The sequence below is a fragment of the Papio anubis genome, chromosome 13 (genome assembly GCF_008728515.1).
Source record: "Papio anubis isolate 15944 chromosome 13, Panubis1.0, whole genome shotgun sequence".
Taxonomy (NCBI): domain Eukaryota; kingdom Metazoa; phylum Chordata; class Mammalia; order Primates; family Cercopithecidae; genus Papio; species Papio anubis.
This window is the reverse complement of record NC_044988.1, coordinates 16,567,174-16,587,343: the sequence shown is the minus strand read 5'-3', so window position 1 is coordinate 16,587,343 and position 20,170 is coordinate 16,567,174. Positions and strand designations below refer to the sequence as shown.

Sequence of the window (20,170 nt, the reverse complement as noted above, 5' to 3'; positions counted from 1 at the left end):
CAACATATCATTATATACTGTTTTCAATATATAGATACAAATGGCATAAATAACTACAAGAACATAGATAAAAGCAAATTTAGTGAAATAATTAAGAATTTGTGAATTTTAAAAATGTATTTTTGGTCTGGCGCAATGGCTCATGCCTGTAATCCCAGCACTTTTGGAGGCTAAGACAGGCTTGAGCCCAGAAGTTTGTGACTAGCCTGGGCAAATTGCAAAACCCTGTCTGTACTAAAAATACAAAAATTAGTTGGGTCTAATTAGTGGTGTCTGCCTGTAGTCTCTACTACCTCGGAGGCTGAGGTGGGAGGATTGCCTGAGTCTAAGAGGTCGAAGCTGCAATGAGCTGTGATTGTGCTACTGTACTTCAGCCTGTATGACAGAGGGAGACTCTGTCTCAAACAAAACAAAACAAACAACTGGGTGAGGTGGCTCAGGACTATAATATCTCAGCATTTTGAGAGGTCAAGGCAGGTGGATCACCTGAAGTCAGGAGTTCGAGACCAGCCTGGCCAACATTATGAAACCCCATCTCTACTAAAAAATCCAAAATTTAGCTGGGTGTAGTGGCAGGTGCCTGTAATCCCAGCTGCTTGGGAGGCTGAGGCAGGAGAATTGCTTGAGCCTGGGAGGCAGAGGTTGCAGTGAGCCAAGCTTGCCCCACTGCACTCCAGTCTGGGCAACAGAGTGAGACTTTGTCTCAAAAAAACAGAAAACAAACAAAAAACCCAGAAAAACAAAAAGAATGTATTATTTTAAAGACGATTTACTGTTACGAGTTTCTACAATTGAATGGTTAATAAGAGCTGTGTTTAACGACCTGCTCACAATAGTGCTGATAATTTAACAATCAGTTCTCACAAGTTAATGCAAGCTGGTTCCAATGAACCACTTCTTATATTCCCACTAGTTGGAGCTTACCAGATTTTATTTTATTTTTTTTGAGACTGACTCTCACTCTCTCGCCCGGGCTGGAGTGCAGTGGTACACTCTCAGCTCACTGCAATCTGCGCCTCCCATGTTCAAGCGATTCTCGTGCCTTAGCCTTCCAAGTAGCTGGGATCATAGGTGCACACTACCACGTCCAGCTAATTTTTGTATTTTTCGTAGAGATGGGGTGTTGCCATGTTGGCCAGGCTGGTCTTGATCTTCTGGCCTCAAGTGACCCACCTGCCTCAGTCTCCCAAAGTGCTGGGATTACAGGCATGAACCACAGCACCCAGCCTCATTAGTTTTGATTTTGAACCCTTAGTAGAGACACACATCCATTATCCTATTGGTAGTGTTGGCTGGTAAGTTAGCTATGAATGACTAGAAAGACTTTAAAACCTAAATACCTTGGTATGATTAAATATTAAAACTAAATATAATCATAAAAGTGCCTCTTGTAGAAGAAAATCAATTTAGCTAAATCTAAAGAGTGTTTGGGAATTGAGAACACTATTTGAAAGGGAGGCACTAGTAAATTTAAGACAAAAACAACATGTATTTGACCTTCGAAATGCTGTCTTTGTCAGCTGCTTACCATATGTACTTCACCAAGTCCAATCGTAAGTGACTTCCTAGGGTCAGAGTGGACACTATAGGACATGAGTGTGTTATTCCCACCTTCGACCAAAATGACAAACAATAATGATTTATCAAATAATTTCTACCTTTAGAGGTCGGCCACAACCTCACCATCCCTCTCAACATGGAGTTCCAAGCAAGTCACTAGTGACTGATTATAATTAAACATGAGATTAAGCCCCAAAGTCATTTTTGATTTAACATTTCACAGATACATATATATAATATATATATTCTTATTTTCAATATGCTTCAGTGTACTTCCAGAATAACTTTTAAAATATCTTAAGCTTTTATAAGTAGAATAATACTCAAAATTCTGTCATCCTAACATTTTGGAAAGGCAGAGTATAATTGAAGCCTGCAAAAGGAAGTATTACTAAAATTTATCAGAGATTTGATTTATGAGGTGTTGAGTCTACCCAATTATTTTTCTGCTTGTTAAACAGCACTGAAACTAAAGAAGATTTGGGCTGCTAGAATTAAGGAGCTTTTTCCCAGGCTATATTGTCAATAATATGCATCAGACAAAATGTGAGAAACCTTTCTACATTACGGCTTGTGATCCAGGAAAATCAAGGGGCAGTACCTTCATTCTGAAGTCCCAATAAATGATCTTCTTTGATCAAAAAAGTGAGCCAGACACTAAAATATTGTCACGGAAGAACTGAAGGCAGGGAGATGCTCAAATCCTCCCAAGTCTGGCATTCAGTGCACCACCTGAAAAGAAGTTATTCAAATACAAAGGAATTACCATGTGAATGGTGTTTCCGCACAATTTCTGCATATGCTGCCTTGCATTTTTATCAAGACGACAAACATAAACCAGCGTGAGAAAGCAGGTGCCTTTTTCCACCATATCTTTTGAACATCAGTATTTCCCAGCAGTTAACTGCATGTGATAATGGCCAGAGCACAGAAACGTATTGATTTGGATCCAAACTCTTCACCCAGAAGCAGCTTTTTGTTGTATATTTTAAGCTTGGAGCTTTTGATCCAGATTCATTAGATGGCAGATCATTTAAATAAGAAGGCAACGAGGCTGATTGAGGGGAAACTTCATAAGATGTTGAAGTCTCAAAGAATATTTCAGCTCAGAGGGATTTCTTTCTTGGAGCCAAATTCAGATCCCACCTACAGAGTTAAAGCCATTAATTATTAACCACAGTATTACATATTAAAATTACAAGATATCAGGTTGACAGCACATTGCAACGAGCCTTCAGATTGTGATTTCCCATCCTAATGATGATGATAAGATAGGACTGAATGGCAAATTGCTATTGCTTTCAGTTGAAAATTTGAAAGAGCTGTGCCCTGATCCCTCGTTACAGAGAACTGCTATTCATTCAGCAGCACTGCTAGCAGAAATAAACCCAGGGTCTAGTGCGGTGGCGGCAGAGATGTTAATTCACAAGACAGCAAGCAGAGAGAAGCTGCTAAATGGCACAGTGGGTTAATGACGCACTACAGTGCTTCACCATGGGAGACATATGGGTTGAATTCTGGCATTGTTCACAAGTGAAAATTGGTTTACCAATCTTAGCTTGGTCCCTGGTGGACAGTTGTCCTTGTCCTAGACCTCCTCAGATGTTGTCCTAATTTTCTACACAGGAGAGGCTCAAGTCTGCAAGAGAAGGAAAGTTACTTATGAGAGTGAAATTGGTTTAGCAGAGTTAGAAGAGGAAATGGGCCCAATATCTTCCCTGTTTTAATTCCGGTTGCTGCCAGTATCTCATTTTCACAAGCATAAAAATCCACTCAGGGCCGCAAAAGAAAGGGTATAAGCAAGGCCAATTTTCTTTCTGCTAAAACTACATCCCCAAGAGCTAAGCAGGCTTAGCACTAATTTATTAAAAACAGGATACTTATTTGAAACAGGCCTTGCCCTCACTAGAGAATCTCAGGACTACCAGCTTAAGAGCAGAATAGCTTAGTCAAAAACTTACGCATTTTAAAAAATAGTATAAGATATAAAATAACAGGATTCTATGTAACTCTTCTTATTATAATGCACATGTTCTTAACAGCAAGAGAATGTGCGGAATACTTTTCAAAATGTATTTGTATATTTTAAAGTACTTTTTTTTTTTAACATTAAATAAAAGCCTTTCCTTTAACAGAAAGACACTCACTTATTTACTCTCCTATGTGAAAAAATAGTCACTGGTAATAAACATTTAAAAACGGCAAATGAAATAAAATGATGAGAGACAATGTTTAATAAAACTTTAAAGAACTCAAATGAGAAATAAAAGGAAATTACAGAAGTGGATAACAATTTTTTCTAATTCAGAAACTAACAAAGGCTATGGTGACAGAGACTAAAGCATTGAGAGATTAATGAAATGAAAGATTTCAAAAAGTAGAAAGAAATATCCATGGCCTAAAAAAGGAAAGAAGATTTAATAATAAAAATAAAGACTAATATCTATAAAAGACTTTTGAAAGTGACAAAGAAAAAATAAAAATAAAAATGCTGAAATAATTCTTGTGAATTTCAGGCTATTCAGATATTTTCCATCTCTACAATCATTATTATTTTCTGGGATCATGTAACAGATTCTCTCATTAATTCTGCCTTCAATCAATCATTCCTTCTCATCTATCTGTTTTTTTAACTTTTAATTGGTTTTGAGGATGGCTAATATTCATTGTTAGCTCTTTTCCCGTTTAGGGGGGAAAAAAAGTACAGCTCATTGCCAGTAATCATTTAATTTGACATAAACACACTCTTTGAGGCTGAAGCAAATCTGAGTTTCATCATAAAACTAAAATATAAAAACTGTTCTTGGAGTTATTTCTAAACAGAACAAACATCAAAATCATCGGAATCATCAGAATTGTCTAGTTTGGAAATATCGACTTCATCAAATTCAGCCAACAATTGTTTGAGAATGATGTTAATATCACACATAGGAACGCTACATTTTCTAGGATTTGACGTTATCATCCCTCGAGAATTACTATATTTTGTAAATGGAAATACGACTACTAAAAACAGAATACTGTAAATACAATGATTTCTTTTGTTTCAAAAGTCGACACACCAGAGTGATGTGAAAATAACAGTAAAAGCCAGATACGTTGTGGCAAAGTTCTCAGGGTAAATGCTGCAGCCCCAAGCACTGTTGGCAGGTATTCTTGGGGCAAAAGGGAAAAAAGTTAAAAGTACATACTCGGTAGCCAAACACTTTGGCAGAGGAATCAAACAGAAAGCAAGAGATTTATAAACATCATATTAAAGTAAAAAATGAGAGAAAAATTCAAATGCAAACGTATTTAAACAAATAATTTACTGATTTCACAACTCATGATCCCTAAAGATGGTAGAGGCATCCAGTCCGCAATTCCCTTTCTTTTGGAAACCAGTCTCATCCTCTCTAAAAATAGTCAGCTTCATGAAGCTAAAGTCATCCCTTATTTACTTCCAACAAGACTCATTTGTTCGTGATCTGTTTGTCCTTCAATTCCCATTCCCGTTCCTATACCCACAGCTGATTTTCAAATGAGTTTTCAAAATCCTCTTCTTACATGTGTCTCGTTCTCTGTTTGCATTGCCTCCACTCTCCTGGCCTGCTCAAATCTAATTTGTCTCTATTTCCTCCCTATAAAGCTTTCATTGATACTTTTGGTCCATAGCGATCTCCTCTTCCCCTAACGATAAATGACTCCCCCTTATAGGAATTAGAAAGCAGCCAAATCCCTGACTTGGAATTTCCTATTTGATTTTATATGACTATGAATTTTTCAGGAGTCTTTCTCTAGTTTCTCCAGATTTTAAGAAAAATAACTTGTATGTACAAAGTCATTTTTTAATAAATATAGAAGTATATATGGGTGTGTATATATTCCTCTTCTGACTTTATATATTTATTTTGATATTTCATAATACCTAGCACATTGCCTTATTCAGAGGAGTAGTTTAATAAATATGTTTGAATGAATGCCCACCATAAAATAATTACAACTTCTTTTTCTCTGTTAACAGATTATCCTCCCCAATTCTAATCAGCTATTTAAAACCTTCATAAAATTTAAATGGAACACAAAGCAGAATCATTTAATTCTTAGCTATTAAGGTGATAATGACAGATTTTGAAAGTAATGAGACAGCATTTTGATTTTAAAATACTCCATTTAATACTTTTAAAATTATGATATGATTCAAGTGCAATTTTGGATTATTTTAAAATAAATTGTGACAAATTTGAAATTATTTAAAACCCTTTAAGAACTTTCCTACATAGAGCATTAGATAAGGGCAGTTTTTATTTAATTTTAGGGAAAGTAGCAGGTTCAATGAGAAATATTTATGTATAAAAGAACTTGGACTGCCAAGTTGGACTAAGTATATCTAAAATTTAAATTACTACATGGAGACTTTAAGAACCTGTAGCTCCATGTCAATGGGACTTTGGTCCACGTGCTTTCTTCTGGCACAAATGATTTTGAATAGAAAGTACCGAGGCCAGGCACAGTGGCTCACGCCTATAATCCCAGCACTTTGGGAGGCCGAGGCAGGCAGATGACGAGGTCAGGAAATCGAGACCATCCTGGCTAACACGGTGAAACCCCGTCTCTACTAAAAATACAAAAAAATTAGCCGGGCATGGTGGCGGGCGCCTGTAGTCCCAGCCACTCGGGAGGCTGAGGCAGGAGAATGGCCGTGAACCCGGGAGGCGGAGCTTGCAGTGAGCCATAGCCGTCAAAAGGAAGGAAGGAAGGGAGGAAGAGAGGAAGAGAGGAAGAGAGGAAGGGAGGGAGGGAGGGGAAAAGGGAGGGGAAAAGAGAGAGAGAAAGAAAAAGGAAGAAAGAAAGAAAAGAACTGAGCATGGTGGCTCATACCTGTAATCCCAGCACTTTGAAAGGCTGAGGTAGGAGGATTGCTTGAGCCCAAGAGTTTGAGACCAGCCTAGGTAACACAGCAAGACCTCATCTCTTTTAAAAAAAAAAAAAAAAAAAAAAAGTCTCTAAAGTCACCTTCACAGGGTTAACAAGAATTCTAGGCAAAAATATAGTTATAATTAAGCATTAACTAGGCTGTGCTCTGACCCACTTTTTCATAATCGAAAGTCACATAGCCCTAGATACTGACCATTTGCATCCCAACTATTCTTATAAATAGGATTCCTGATTATAGAATCATAAGGTTTTTAAGAATTGCTTAAGCAGATTCTGAATTTCAGAGAAAGAGCTGACACCAACCAGTTTGAAGACCCTCACAGAAGAATCGAATCAGTATTGAAAATGTCGTTTCTTCATCTCCCTTTCCCAAGACTTCACCCTGCACTTTTCAACCATTCAACGATCTCCACACTTTAGTCCACTCCAAAACTCTTAAAGTCCCTAGCCCCAGACTCCTTGGGGAGATGAATATGAAGTTTCCTCCCACGTCCTCGTTCAGCAGCCCTACGATTAAACCTCTTTCTCTGCTGCCACCCAGTGTCTCAGCGTATTGACTTGCCCTGCATGCAGGGCAATGAACCTATTATGGTTATACACCCATAAATAGAGCAATTACCAATAGAAAGGTAATTTTGCTGTAATAAAAGAATAGCACAAATAGCAGAAGGAAGAAACTCAAGGGGAAAATTTGTAACCACTAGCAGCGTAAGATGTTTTTGGAGATGTATCCACAAGGACAGCACTATAGCTGGGGACCGTGGACAATAGATGAAGCCAAAGGGAACCATAATTCTGTCTATGGACCAGCACCTGATCTGGATGGATTTCTTCATTCAAGAATCTATTATCATTTTTAAAAAAAAGCAAAAACAAAAAACAAACAAAAAAAAAACCCAGCAGTCACAACTATAAGGCAGGCTATAAAATGTCTGCAAAATAGAAAAAAAATATTATCTGAAATGATTTTCTAGAGCCAAGGTTACTAACCAGTGTACTGTGGCATACCTAAAGGTTGCAGATAGGCCACAGATGACTGAAATTTAATCTTCTCAGCTCTCAAAGTAACCAGAGAGAACTTGGGGTAGCTGGGACCCATGCAGCAGTCCAATCAGTTTGCCCTGGGACATCATCAAATGTTACCCTTTTTCTACATGTGTAAAGAATGGTGCCAAAAAAAAAAGTTCAAAAAATTATTTATCATTCTCATTAGTATCCCAGTTGACATGACTTCTATAAAAAAGAAGCAGGAAGTTGATAAGATTTGAATATCTGCATTTGTTTATATTATTCTAAATGCAAACATAAGGTTTCTGGATCAAGGCAGATTGTAACCATAGTAGTAGCTATATCTGTTACCTACACTTCAATTTCTTTCCCCCCTCTGGAAAGAAGAGCCATGTGGATAGGCTGGCATGTGTGTGTGTCATACAACAAGAGAAGAGCCCTATAATTAGGAATCTGGCAGTTAATATCCATGCTGTCCAACTGACATCTTTACCTCCTGTGAAAAGAGGAAATAATCTCTCCAACGTAAACAAATTATTGGGTAGAGAAGGGGAAGATTCCTAGGTTCTTACCTTTGGCATACAAATAAATATCTCTAGGTGTTCTATAAGAATAAAATACAAATTTCTGACCTGTCATATAAGCATTTGCACGATCTTAACTACACATATGTCTCCAGCTTTATATCCTGACCCTGTCTTAATTAAACCCTGCGATTCAACCACAGTGAACTTATTTTACACTGCAGTATGCCATAATTTGTGCTTTCAGGTTTATATCTCCTGGAAATTATGCAAGGATCCTAGTTTCATGCCCCTTGGAATATAAATATACAAACATGTTCAAACAAACAAGGACGTCATCAGGTAAAATTTGAAAGGCTGAAATAAGACTTCCATATACATACAAAAACAGAATTTTTCTGCATTAGAAAATCTAAAATAGAAAAAAATTTTATCCTAGTCATAAATTGGCATATGCACAAAATTAAATTATCACGGCAAACACCAAATCTCATAGGCATAAGGGACAAAACAAAGGTTAGAACAAGTTAGCCATTGCTACAGCCAGTGTTTTCAGAGTGGTTACAATGTTTCAAGACTTTTGATATGAAGCACCCGATGTTTGCCTTCAGGAACTTATTCAGATGTGGGATTTAGACAGAAAATGACAAGACAGTGAGTAAGTTCTAGGAAGGGGAAAATTAAATAGGGGCAGCAATCTCAGTAAGGGTTTGGAAAATGGTCTGAGATGGCTGATTCTGGAATGATGAGTGAGTCAGTATAAAGACCAGGAAAGAATGTTCCAGAAGGGGATGGAAACAGGGGTGTATGATTTGATGGGAGGGGTTTGTTACGCAAATGAAGGCAGAACGCTGTGGATAAAACAAATGATGGCATACTGCAGTGTAATTAAGTTTACTGTGGTTGAATTGCAGGGTTTAATCAAGACAAGGTCAGGATATAAAGCTGGAGACATATGTGTAGTTAAGATCGTGCAAATGCTTATATGACAGGTCAGAAATTTGTATTTTATCCTTATAGAAAGAATTGCTTTTGAAGGATTTTAAGCAGAAGAGCGATCTTTGAGAAATTTTCATTGTAGTCCTTTAGGGTTCAAATCCTCTGTCTACCATTTGACCTTTGGCCTAATAGATATTTCCTCCATGTCTCAGTTTCCTTATCTGTAGAATAGAGATAATAACAATACTTAAACAATACAGTTGTTGTAAGGATTAAAGGAGAATTATTTGGCAAGTACATGACACATAGTAAATTTTCTACAAATAGCTATTATTATTAAGGGATTTTAAACAGAAGAATAATACGATTGGAATTTAGGGAAGTCTTTCTGGCTGCATTGTGGAGGCAGATTCAAAGGTGTAAAACTGCATGTAGACAGAACAGTTAAGAAGCTGTTACACAAGAATCCAGAAAAGAGAAGAAGATCCTTTGAGACAGAGTATTGGCAAGGCACACAGAAATAGACACGTACAAGCTATACGTAGAAGGAAGAAGCCATAGACAGAATGATTAAATGAATATAAGGATTGAGTGATTGCACCCTGTACTTTAGAGCATTGAGAATTGGAGTTCAATAATTAAACATTTGATGATGATTTTGATTGTTTCCAATTAACTGATTGACTTTGTCTTTCCCTATCAGATCCATTAGGTGTCTTTTTTTTTTTTTTTTAAAGACAGGATTTTAAGACAGGATCTTGTCTGTCACCCAGACTGGACTACAGTGGCACTATAACTCACTGCAGCCTTGAACTCCTGGGCTCCAGTGATCCCCCTGTCTCAGCCTCCCAAGTAGCTGGGATTACAGGAGCACACCACCACTCTTAGCTAATTTTTTAAAAATTACTTTTATAGACTTGCTATCTTGCTCAGACTGGTCTCAAATTCCTGGCTCTAGCAATACGTCCACCTCAGCCTCCCGAAAGACTGGAATTACTGGTGTGCACCACCGTGCCTAGCATTTTCATCATCGTATTATAGTGCGTAAAAAACAATAGACATGTTTTAATATGTTGAGTATTTTGTTTGTGTGGTAAGATGATTAATTTGGCTCTGGGAATATAAATGTGAGTATGATTTTGTAAGGCAAGATAGCAGTCTGTACAGGGGTTGTATATGAAAATTTTAGCTGTTGGAGTGAGTGTGGTTATCAAGGAGATAATAGGCAGTGAGAAGACAGTGGGTTGGGCATAGAACCCTGAAGAACATGGGCAGGTAAAGGAAGAAAAGCCTTGAAAGGATTCTAAGAAAGAATGTCTGAAAATTGGAAGAAAGACATGGAATTTGTGTGTCAACAAAAGTGGAAAATGGTGGTTTAAAAGCAACAGCAATACAAAACAGTCTTTTAAGCAATTAAACAGTAGGAAATGTTAAGAGGTCAAGTATAATAAATAGCAAGATACTGGCTAGTGAAGTTTACATACATTATAGGATAAGGAATATAAAATGGGATTCAAGTAGTGACAATAAAATTTAACTTTTTAGAGGTTACTAAGCTACAAAAAAAAAAAAAAAAAAAAAAAAAAGCCCCAGCAGAAATAGGTAAGTAATCAGAAAGAGAAATCATGTTGTGCAGATAAGTGTGAAACTCCCTAAATGTTGACAGGATAATTAGTAGAGTAAAAATCCTGAAAAGGTCAGGATTGGAGCTGGCATATGGAGAAATTATCACTGGGCAGGGGGAGGAATCCTTCTTCCACTATAAGAAAAAGAGGAGAGGATGGGCCAGGTATGTTTTCAGGTTCAGGGACAGAAATATAAGACTTATTTTCTCCATGCATCAGAAGCGGGGGCCAAGAGGGACACATGGGAATCCTAAAGAATGTGGGTAACTATTAAAATAGATATTATAGAGAATGGAGGACTGAAACAGTAACAAAGAAAGACTGCTAGGTGGTAATGAAATTGGAAACCATTGTGTCATTTCCCTAAGCATTGCTTAAAAACCCAGGAATAGGAATAAAGAAGATAGACTGTAGGGCTGTTCGGGACTGGTATGCCTCCAGGCTATTGTGACAGGTGGCCAATGCATAAATCAGTAAGAGGACATTGTAAGGAAAAAAAACAAGAGTTAATGTTGCAGGTTTTCATAAGGAACAATTTTGTCCCCTAAACCCCAGAGAATATTTGACAACGTCTGGAGACCTTTTTGGTTGTCACAACTTGGGAGGGAGGTACTAATGGAATCTAGGGGGTAAAGGTCAAGAATGCTTCTAAACATCTTATACTACAGAGAACAACCCCTCACAAGAAAAGGATTTTTCTGGGTTAAAAAAATCTAAACTGGTTTGGGAACTGAGGAGAGGTAGAAGGGAGCTTACAGGGAGAAATGAGAGAATCGAAGTACAGAATGCCTCCTGTAGTAAAGGGCATAATTTTATCAAGTGGAGAGAGGGAGGGAGAGAGGGGAAAGGAGAGAGGGAGAGAGAAAGACAGTGAGAGAGGGGATGTGAATGAGAAGGAGAGGAGAAGGTCATGGTCTGAGAGTGGTTTATCATTGTTAGTGTTTCATTACATAACATTTCAGAGTTGGAGCAGTCTGGAATGACAACAAATGTGTGCCCATAGAAATGAATGGCTGAAGCAGAGTGGAGGTGAAAATCACTAGAGATGAGTAATTCAAGGATAGTTTACGTCACTCAGAATAATGGCTAGGCTAGGGAGAGTGAGAAGGATATCAGTATAAGTGATAAAATCTTTAGTGAATAAGGTCTTGGAGGAAAGATTGTGATGCAGCAAAACTTTTTATGTATAAAGTCAACATAAATAACACACAGTTCATCTATAGAAAAAAGAATGTAAAGGAAATTGTAAAATATACTTAAAATATTGTCTAAAGGAGAAGAAAAATAGTGATTTTTCACTGGGTGGCATTTTTCTATACTTTCTGAAATAAATATTTGTCTATGATAAGAATAAAAATTAGTAAACATGAGAATAAAATACTTTTAAAAGGAAAGAAACAGTGAAATGCTGGTGTGTAGTTCCCTCACAGCCCATCAGCTGAAATCTGAATAGTTGCTGAATTTACAATTATTATTTTGGATCCAGTCATTGCCTCATTTTACCCTAAAACAAACAATGTATGTTTTGCTCTAAAATAAAAAAGGAAGTATAAAGAGGTTCTGCAACTATCTATACAAGATTAACTTGACTCAGTTATAATACTAACAGGGATTAAAGGAATTTGTGAAAATTGTTGTGGAGAATATGATCAATAGGTGAATAAATACAGTTTCTATGTATCTAAATTGTTGAAACCAGATAGTATCTTCAGTGATTGAAAGATGATTCCTTGATTTTTTTGTTGTTTTTGTTTTTTTTGTTTTTAAATGTAGTCCCTGACTACAAATTCCTTAAACTCACGGGAGGTAAATAAACTCCAACACGTCACCAAAATCATATTTAGTGCTTAGAATCTATCTACTCCTTACTACTTTTGAGAGGAAAATGTGTTTGCCAAACTTGATCTGGACCAGGCTTATCAATAGGAGAGTACCCATAACAACACTAAAGAACCCCAAATAATCATTATTCATCATAAGATGTTTGTTTCCTAGAGACCTTATTTTCTACTGCTAAAAGTATTTACCAGATATAATTTTAGATATATCATTAGTGCAACGAAAAGTTAATACATTTCTTAGAATTTATTTTACGTCCAGAAAAATAAATCCACTTGTGAACAACCCCTCTAAAAAGCATCACACTGATTTCTAGATATTATTATTTGTGACAATAAATCTAAATTTCCCTTTCTTAAGAAGTTTATAAGATGTACATCTTCTAACTTATAACCCTTATGAAAGCCAGGATGAAAAGACAGTGCTATAGTTTGATAATGTTCTGAAACTGGTAATTGCAACTTCCTAGATTTGCCAAATATCTCAGCAGTTAAACATTCTAAAAAATAAGAGTCTAGTTCTGCCCTCTAACATACTATCTAGAGTTAATGGAATAACTTCAAATCAAATCAAATATTTCTAATTCAAACTTAATCTGCCTCATCTTCTGTGTGTTTATGTGTCACATACAAATTTTTGTCTCTTAAGGTAATCATTGCAAACCAAATTTTTGGGTCAAATTTTTGTCTCTTAAGGCAATCATTGCAAACCAAAATATTTAGTTTGCTAATAACTAAAGAGTTACATACAATGGCTAGAGTGTGGAGAGGTGATATGATATATTCAGTCTCATAGATGGTGAAGAGGCCCTTCAGGGTGATGTGACAACTACAGAACATTTAGATGCACTTTTTATGAAGCCAACTGGGTATGAGTATTCAATAATATCTCAGGAGATTTATCTGAATGACAATATGATAATTACAATAGCTCTTTAATGTCCAACACAACTGGCAATATGGGATCACTTGCTATCCTTACGCTTACTAAAATTACATAAACACATACTTTATAAGAGGTACATAATTGCCGACTAAAGCTATATTAGCTAAGAAAGGAAGGGATTTTAATCCATGTCAAGGCAGTGTAGGTTTACATTTTTTAGTTCATGTGTTTATTTTTTTTTTACCATAAGCAAGTGTATTAAGAAAAATTGTTTTGTTGAAATAAATAATTCATTTAGAAGTCTTCCTCATCCCTTTCTTTGTAATGCTACATGAATTTATACATCTGCTTTTTTGTGCAAAATTTTAAAATAATGTGTATATAAATTATATAAGTGAAAGTTATTCTGCACTAATTAATGGGATGTTACTTCCTATAAAAAGAAGACTAAAAATTAAATATTAAAATTATGAGAATAAAGTTCCATATATCTCAAAGCAACATTAGTATCAATTATAATTAAGTATGACTAGACAGAGTCAATACACTAAATTCTGAACCAGAGTGTGTCTGGTCACCTTTGTATTTTTTTCCTTTGCACATTACTAGATATGTAGTTAGTGCATAATAAATGCTTATTAGAACAGGTTAATTATGGACACTTAAGGTCAAGCTATGAGATGAGTACATGAAAAAAATTGAGCCAATTGCCTTATTATCACACATTGCATTTTAATAATAGACATATTTTTGAAGAACTCTAGATTATTGTAGGCAATGATTTATTGGGAACATTCTTTCCTCTAAGAGTTAATCAAATGAAAAGCTAGTGTCAGTCTGTAGTATAGACATGATCCTAGAATGAAGGAAAGGTATAGAATGAGAGTGAATAGCTTGCAAAATTGGTGCTTATGAAAGTTCCACAAATATTCTGAGACAATGACACTTTAAGACCTCAGAAATTTCTTTTCATCTCTGCTTCAGAGAGGGAATAATACATCAGGACTCTAATACCTCAGGATTTCAAAATTTATCTTTCTATTATAATAGGGAAGACAATAAACTTAAAGTACATATAATTATGATTGCCCATGATCCAACTTTAAAAAAGAATAAACTATGGTATGAAGTAATTTAAGCATATTGCTTGCATTGGCTACATAAAATATCAGAAACAGGGTGTTACTTTAAATTATAGCTCTTCCATTAATTTTAATACAAAAAGTTGAGATAATTGTTAAAAGAATTGCCAAAGGGCATAAAGTGTTTTCATCCAATTTTAGGCTTACCCTGATAATCAAAAGGGATTCTTTTTAGATGAAATGACATGTTAGACCTTCAAAAATCAGTCTAATTTCCATGTATTTGTGAATTTTCTAAAATTCCTCCTGGTATTGATTTCTAGCTTCATATCACTGTGCTCAGAAAGTATTCGTAACATAACTTCAACCTTCTTAAATTTGCTGAGGCCTCTTTTGTGCCCTAACATGTGATCTATCCTAAAATTAAGAAACAATTCCATTTACAATAGCTATGAAACATGAAATGCCTGGGAATAAATTTAACCTAGGAAATGGAAGGCCTGTACACTGGAAGCTATAAAGTATTGATGAAAGAAATTGAAGGAGACACAAATAAATGTCCTGTGTTCATGTATCAGAAGAATTAATATTGTTAAAATGTCCATACTACTGAAAACAATATACAGATTCAATGTAACCTCTATCAAAATTCCAAAGTCATTTTTCATAAAAATAGAATAAACTATTTTATAATTCACATGGAGCCACAGAAAAAACCCAAATAGCAATAGAAATCATGAACAAAAAGAGCAAAGCTAGAGATGTCACTACCTGATTTCAAACTATACTATAGAGCTATAGTAATTAAAACAGCATGATACTGGCAAATAGACACATTGACCAATAAAACAGAATAGGGAGTCCAGAAATAAACCCATGCATGTTTGGTCAATTTATTTGCAACAACAGAGTCAAGAATACATGAGTCTCTTCAATAAATAGCATTGGAAAAGCTGAATATTCATATGCAGAAGAATGAAATTGGACCCTTATCACACAACATATAAACAAGTCAGCTTAAAATGGATTAAAGACTTAAATGTATGACCAGAAACTATAGAACCATTAGAAGTAAACATAGGAGAAAAACTATACCACATTGGTCTAGGTAATTGATTTTTGGATCTGATCCCACAAATGCATGCAACAAAAGCAAAAATGGATGAAACTACATCAAACTAAAAAGATTCTGTACATCAAAGGAAACAACAGTGTGCAGAGACAATCCACAGACTGGGATAAAATTTTTGCAAGCCATACATTCACTAAGGGGTTAATATCCAAAATATACAAAAAACTCAACCCAATAGCAAGAAAACAAAACAAAAAAACCTCAATTAAAAAATGGGTAAGAGACAAGATTAGAAATTTCTCAAGAAATACATACAAATGGACAACAGATATGAAAAATGCTCAACACCGAATTAATACCGCTATAAAGACACATGCACACGTATGTTTATTGCGGCACTATTCACAATAGCAAAGACTTGGAATCAACGCAAATGTCCATCAGTGACAGACTGGATTAAGAAAATGTGGCACATATACACCATGGAATACTATGCAGCCATAAAAAAAGATGAGTTTGTGTCCTTTGTAGGGACATGGATGCAGCTGGAAACCATCATTCTCAGCAAACTATCACAAGAACAGAAAACCAAACACCGCATGTTCTCACTTATAGGTGGGAACTGAACAATGAGATCACTTGGACTCGGGAAGGGGAACATCACACACCAGGGCCTATCATGGAGAGAGGGGAGGGGGGAGGGATTGCATTGGGAGTTATACCTGATGTAAATGACGAGTTGATGGGTGCAGCACACCAACATGGCACAAGTATACATATGTAACAAACCTGCACGTTATGCACATGTACCCTAGAACTTAAAGTATAATAATAATAAATAAATAAATTTTAAAAAAAAGAAAAGAAAAATGCTCAACATTGCTAATCATAAGGGAAACACAAATTAGACACACAATTAGATATCATACCTGTCAGAATAGGTATTATCAAAAAGATGAAAAATAACACTTTGGCAAGGATTTGGAGGAATGGGAACTCTGTACACTGTTGATGGGAATGTAAATTAGTACAGCGATTATGGAAAACTATATGGAGGTTTCTCAAAAAACTAAAAATAGAATTACTATATGACCCAGCAATCCCACTTCTAGATATTTACCAAAAGGGTTTGAAATTAGTTCGTCAAAGAGATGTAAGCTCTCCTATGTTCATTGAAGCACTATTCACAGTAGCCAAGTTGTAGAATCAACCTGTGTCCCTGAACCAACAAAGGAAGGAAGAAAATGTGGAACATATATATATATATATATATATATGAGGGACTACTAATCAGCCTTTAAAAAGAAGGAAATTCTCTTAATTGCCACAACATGGATGGAATTGGAGAACTTTAAGTGAAATCAGCCAGTTGTAGAAAAACAAATATATCATATGTTCTCATTTATATGTGGCCTTTAAAACAATCAAACTCATAGGAGCAGAGTGTAGAATGTTGGTTGCTGAGGTTGGAGGTGGGAGGAATAAAGAGATGATGGTCAAAGTGTACAAAGTCTTAGTTAGACAAGAAATATTTTTTTAGTTCAACTTCACAGTATAATGAATATAATTAATAAGAGTATTATAAATTTCAAAATCACTGAGATTAAATTTCAAATGTTCTCACCACAAAAAATGTTAAGTAGGTGAGATGATGAATATGTTAACTAGATTGATTTAATTATTCCACATTGTATTCATAAATCATAACATCACTCAGTACCCCATAAATGTATATGATTATACATTGTCAATTTATAATAAAAAGAGAAAAAAACAAAAATTAGTCTAAAAGGTAGTTAAGAATAAAGATGCACTCACAAACAGATATGGTTTCCCTACTCTTCTGAACCTCCCTCTTCTGATTATTCTCTTTGTAGAAAGACTTACACTTCTATATATCAGTGGAATTTCTGATGCATTTATTTACCACCACAGACCATAATTTTCAGATGCTTTTGCAAATAAAATGCCACAAATTATTTCTGTTGGATGAACCTCTTTGTTATTCCTTCTGAAAAGTTTTGAAGAAAGCATCATTTCATCTGAAGACAGAAAAAGAAAGATAACGTTGAACCTAATTCAACCGTGATAGTTGTTTCTGAGGCAGAATTAAAATAGCATAATTTCGGCAATTTTCTTTTTTACACGAATGCCATAGTTCATTATTTTACACATTGAGGCACTTTAGAAATACTCACATGCTTTTAATCTATCACTTACTAGTTGGCAATTACTACTTCATCTTCGGTCTTTATGCTCTTAAGAATTTTAACTCATAAAATAACATTGTTCTTATAATTGTGTAAAAACCACAGGAAAAGAAAAATTCCCTGTCTTTATCGGGCCCACTTGTGAACATTTTTATGTTCATTATGCTTATTATGCTGTAACATGTTTTAAAATTAAGATGGATTTGCATGCTCTCTTTGGAAAAAAGAGAAGAAATCAAGAAATGGTTCTCACTGGACTAAATGGGAAAAGTACATTTAAAGGGATTTCAAGAAAATTGAGGTCACTGCCTAGCTTGCAAAATGAAGTTTCAAAAGTGTGCAGTCATAAAAAAAGATGAGTTCATGTCCTTAGTTATGGACATGGATGAAGCTGAAACCATCATTCGGAGCAAACTATCTCAAGGACAGAAAACCAAACACTGCATGTTCTCACTCATAGGTGGGAATTGAACAATGGGAACACTTGGAAACAGGGCGGTGAACATCACACACCACATGGGGCCTGTCATGGGGTGGGGGGCTGGGGGAGGGATAGCATTAGGAGAAATACCTAATGTAAATGACAAGTTGATGGGTGCAGCAAACCAACATGGCACATGTATACCTACGTCACAAACCTGCACGTTGTGCACGTGTACCCTAGAACTTAAAGTGTAATAAATAAATAAATAAAATAAAATAAAATGTGTGTGAACTAAAGGTTGGTACCACCTAGGGTCCATACCCAGGTGGAGTGGAGTGGTCCTGTATTATGCTTGCTATGTGAGAAAAATTAAGGGACCAAAAAACATATATATATATATACTTATGAGGAGCCTTTATAAACTAAGCCAATGGGCAGTTCAAGAAAAATTTATGGAAGGGAAAAGAAAGCCCAAGAAACAGAAGACAGTATCTAGTGAAATAGGTATCTATGTGTAAAAAAAAAAAAAAAATGACATTAAAGAATACTGAATGATGAAAATCTTGAAGCAGAACATCAGAAACAGTTCTTTCAAAAGCAAGCTGGTTATCTGTAAAAGTGGAGTCTTCATAAGGAACGTCTAATGAATACTGATTTTCTGCAAAGGCCTACTTTTCAATGGGTCACTTACATACTTTCCTGTAGACCAGGAGCATAGTTTAAAAAGGGCCAAAGCCTTCTTTAAAAAAATCTCATAGATTGAATACATCTTAATTCTATGTTAAGATTATAGCGTCAGAATTGTTGAGAAGGGCAAATTTAATCCATATTATTAACTAATTTTTAATATACTTTTTAAGAAGACTATGTTTATTTTTAGTACTATGGAATTTTGCCTCAAAAGCTTGAAAATTTAAACATCCATCCATGTAACAGTCAACAAAGTTTGTTGATTTCTTTCTTGATGGACATTGAGTTAAGGTCTAGAAAATATAAGGAAAAAAACTGACATGATCATGTTTTCAGTTATCTTACTGGCCAGAGACAAAAATAGACATTTAACAAACAATAACACAGGTAACTATTATAAGTATAATTGATGAAAAAATCACAGTCTACTTCATCTAACTTAAAATTCTGAGTGTGCTGCACATTATTTAGGGCTATAAGCCCATTTCCTGTATTTTGAACTTTTTAACAAAATAATCTCTTTAATAAATCCTGCGATTCCAAATAATGATATTATTAGATAAGTGCACCATCCTTTATTTCTGAAGATGCTGTGTTTCAAAAGTAAATACTTTGAAGTTTGAGAAACATTAAAAATCAGGGAAAAAATCATAAGAGAATATCTTTGACTTTTTGTTTCCCCCAACAAAAAAAAAAGAATCATACTATTAATATATTTCAAGGTAGTAACAGCACTGAAAAGTATATGTTGGCACTTTTTCACTTACAATAAGTTTATAGAATATAGTCTTTACTTTGTGTTTTTTTAATCCTTCTTTGAAATGAAATGTAGAAAGGTCCAACAATAATCAGGCAGTTTGCCACTGAGCCTGTAGCATTTCAAGAATCACAAAGGAAAAATGAATCACTCCTATATACCCTCAAACCACAGTTTCATATCTACCAATAATTTTTACAGCACTTGGGATTTGTTAATAGCTCACTGAAATCATTTCAGCATTCAAACCTCCCATTTTCAATTGTTGATACTTTGTTATTCCAAAATGGCCAGTTAGTCTAGCCAAATCTTGATTCACATCCTACCACAAAAGGTATCTATTTCCAATCACTTTTGCTGGTTTGCATTATTCTTAGTGACTGACTATTGCATTAACAGGTCCAATTTTCATTTTTACTTGCTTTGATTTAGTCAATACAGATACTTAGCTAAGGTGGTGAACTTGGCAAAAGAGCAGCTCCCTTGTAGAATCTGGACAACATGAGAAGATTTAAAGAATGTGTTAAATTATATACAAAACCATGAAAAGCCATGGTTGTTCATTGTCTGAGATTCATATCAATAGGAAAATTGAGACAAAATCAGTAGGGCTGCATTTCAAACTAAATGATATCAAG

The 20,170-nt window shown here is 35.3% G+C and overlaps 1 long non-coding RNA gene across 2 annotated transcripts in view; it reads right to left on the bottom strand.

Moving 5' to 3' along the window:
• Positions 1–2,397: 2,397 nt before the first annotated feature.
• Positions 2,398–20,170, bottom strand: part of LOC103878450 — a 152,725-nt gene continuing 134,952 nt past the window's right edge. Inside the window, exons 5-6 of one of the 2 annotated variants that reach the window (XR_001895984.3) lie at positions 3,110–3,199; positions 2,398–2,706 (exon numbers count right to left, since the gene is read on the bottom strand). This is a non-coding gene — a long non-coding RNA (uncharacterized LOC103878450). The remainder of the gene's footprint in view (positions 2,707–3,109; positions 3,200–20,170) is intronic. The other variant, XR_002517665.2, reaches the window with a different exon arrangement.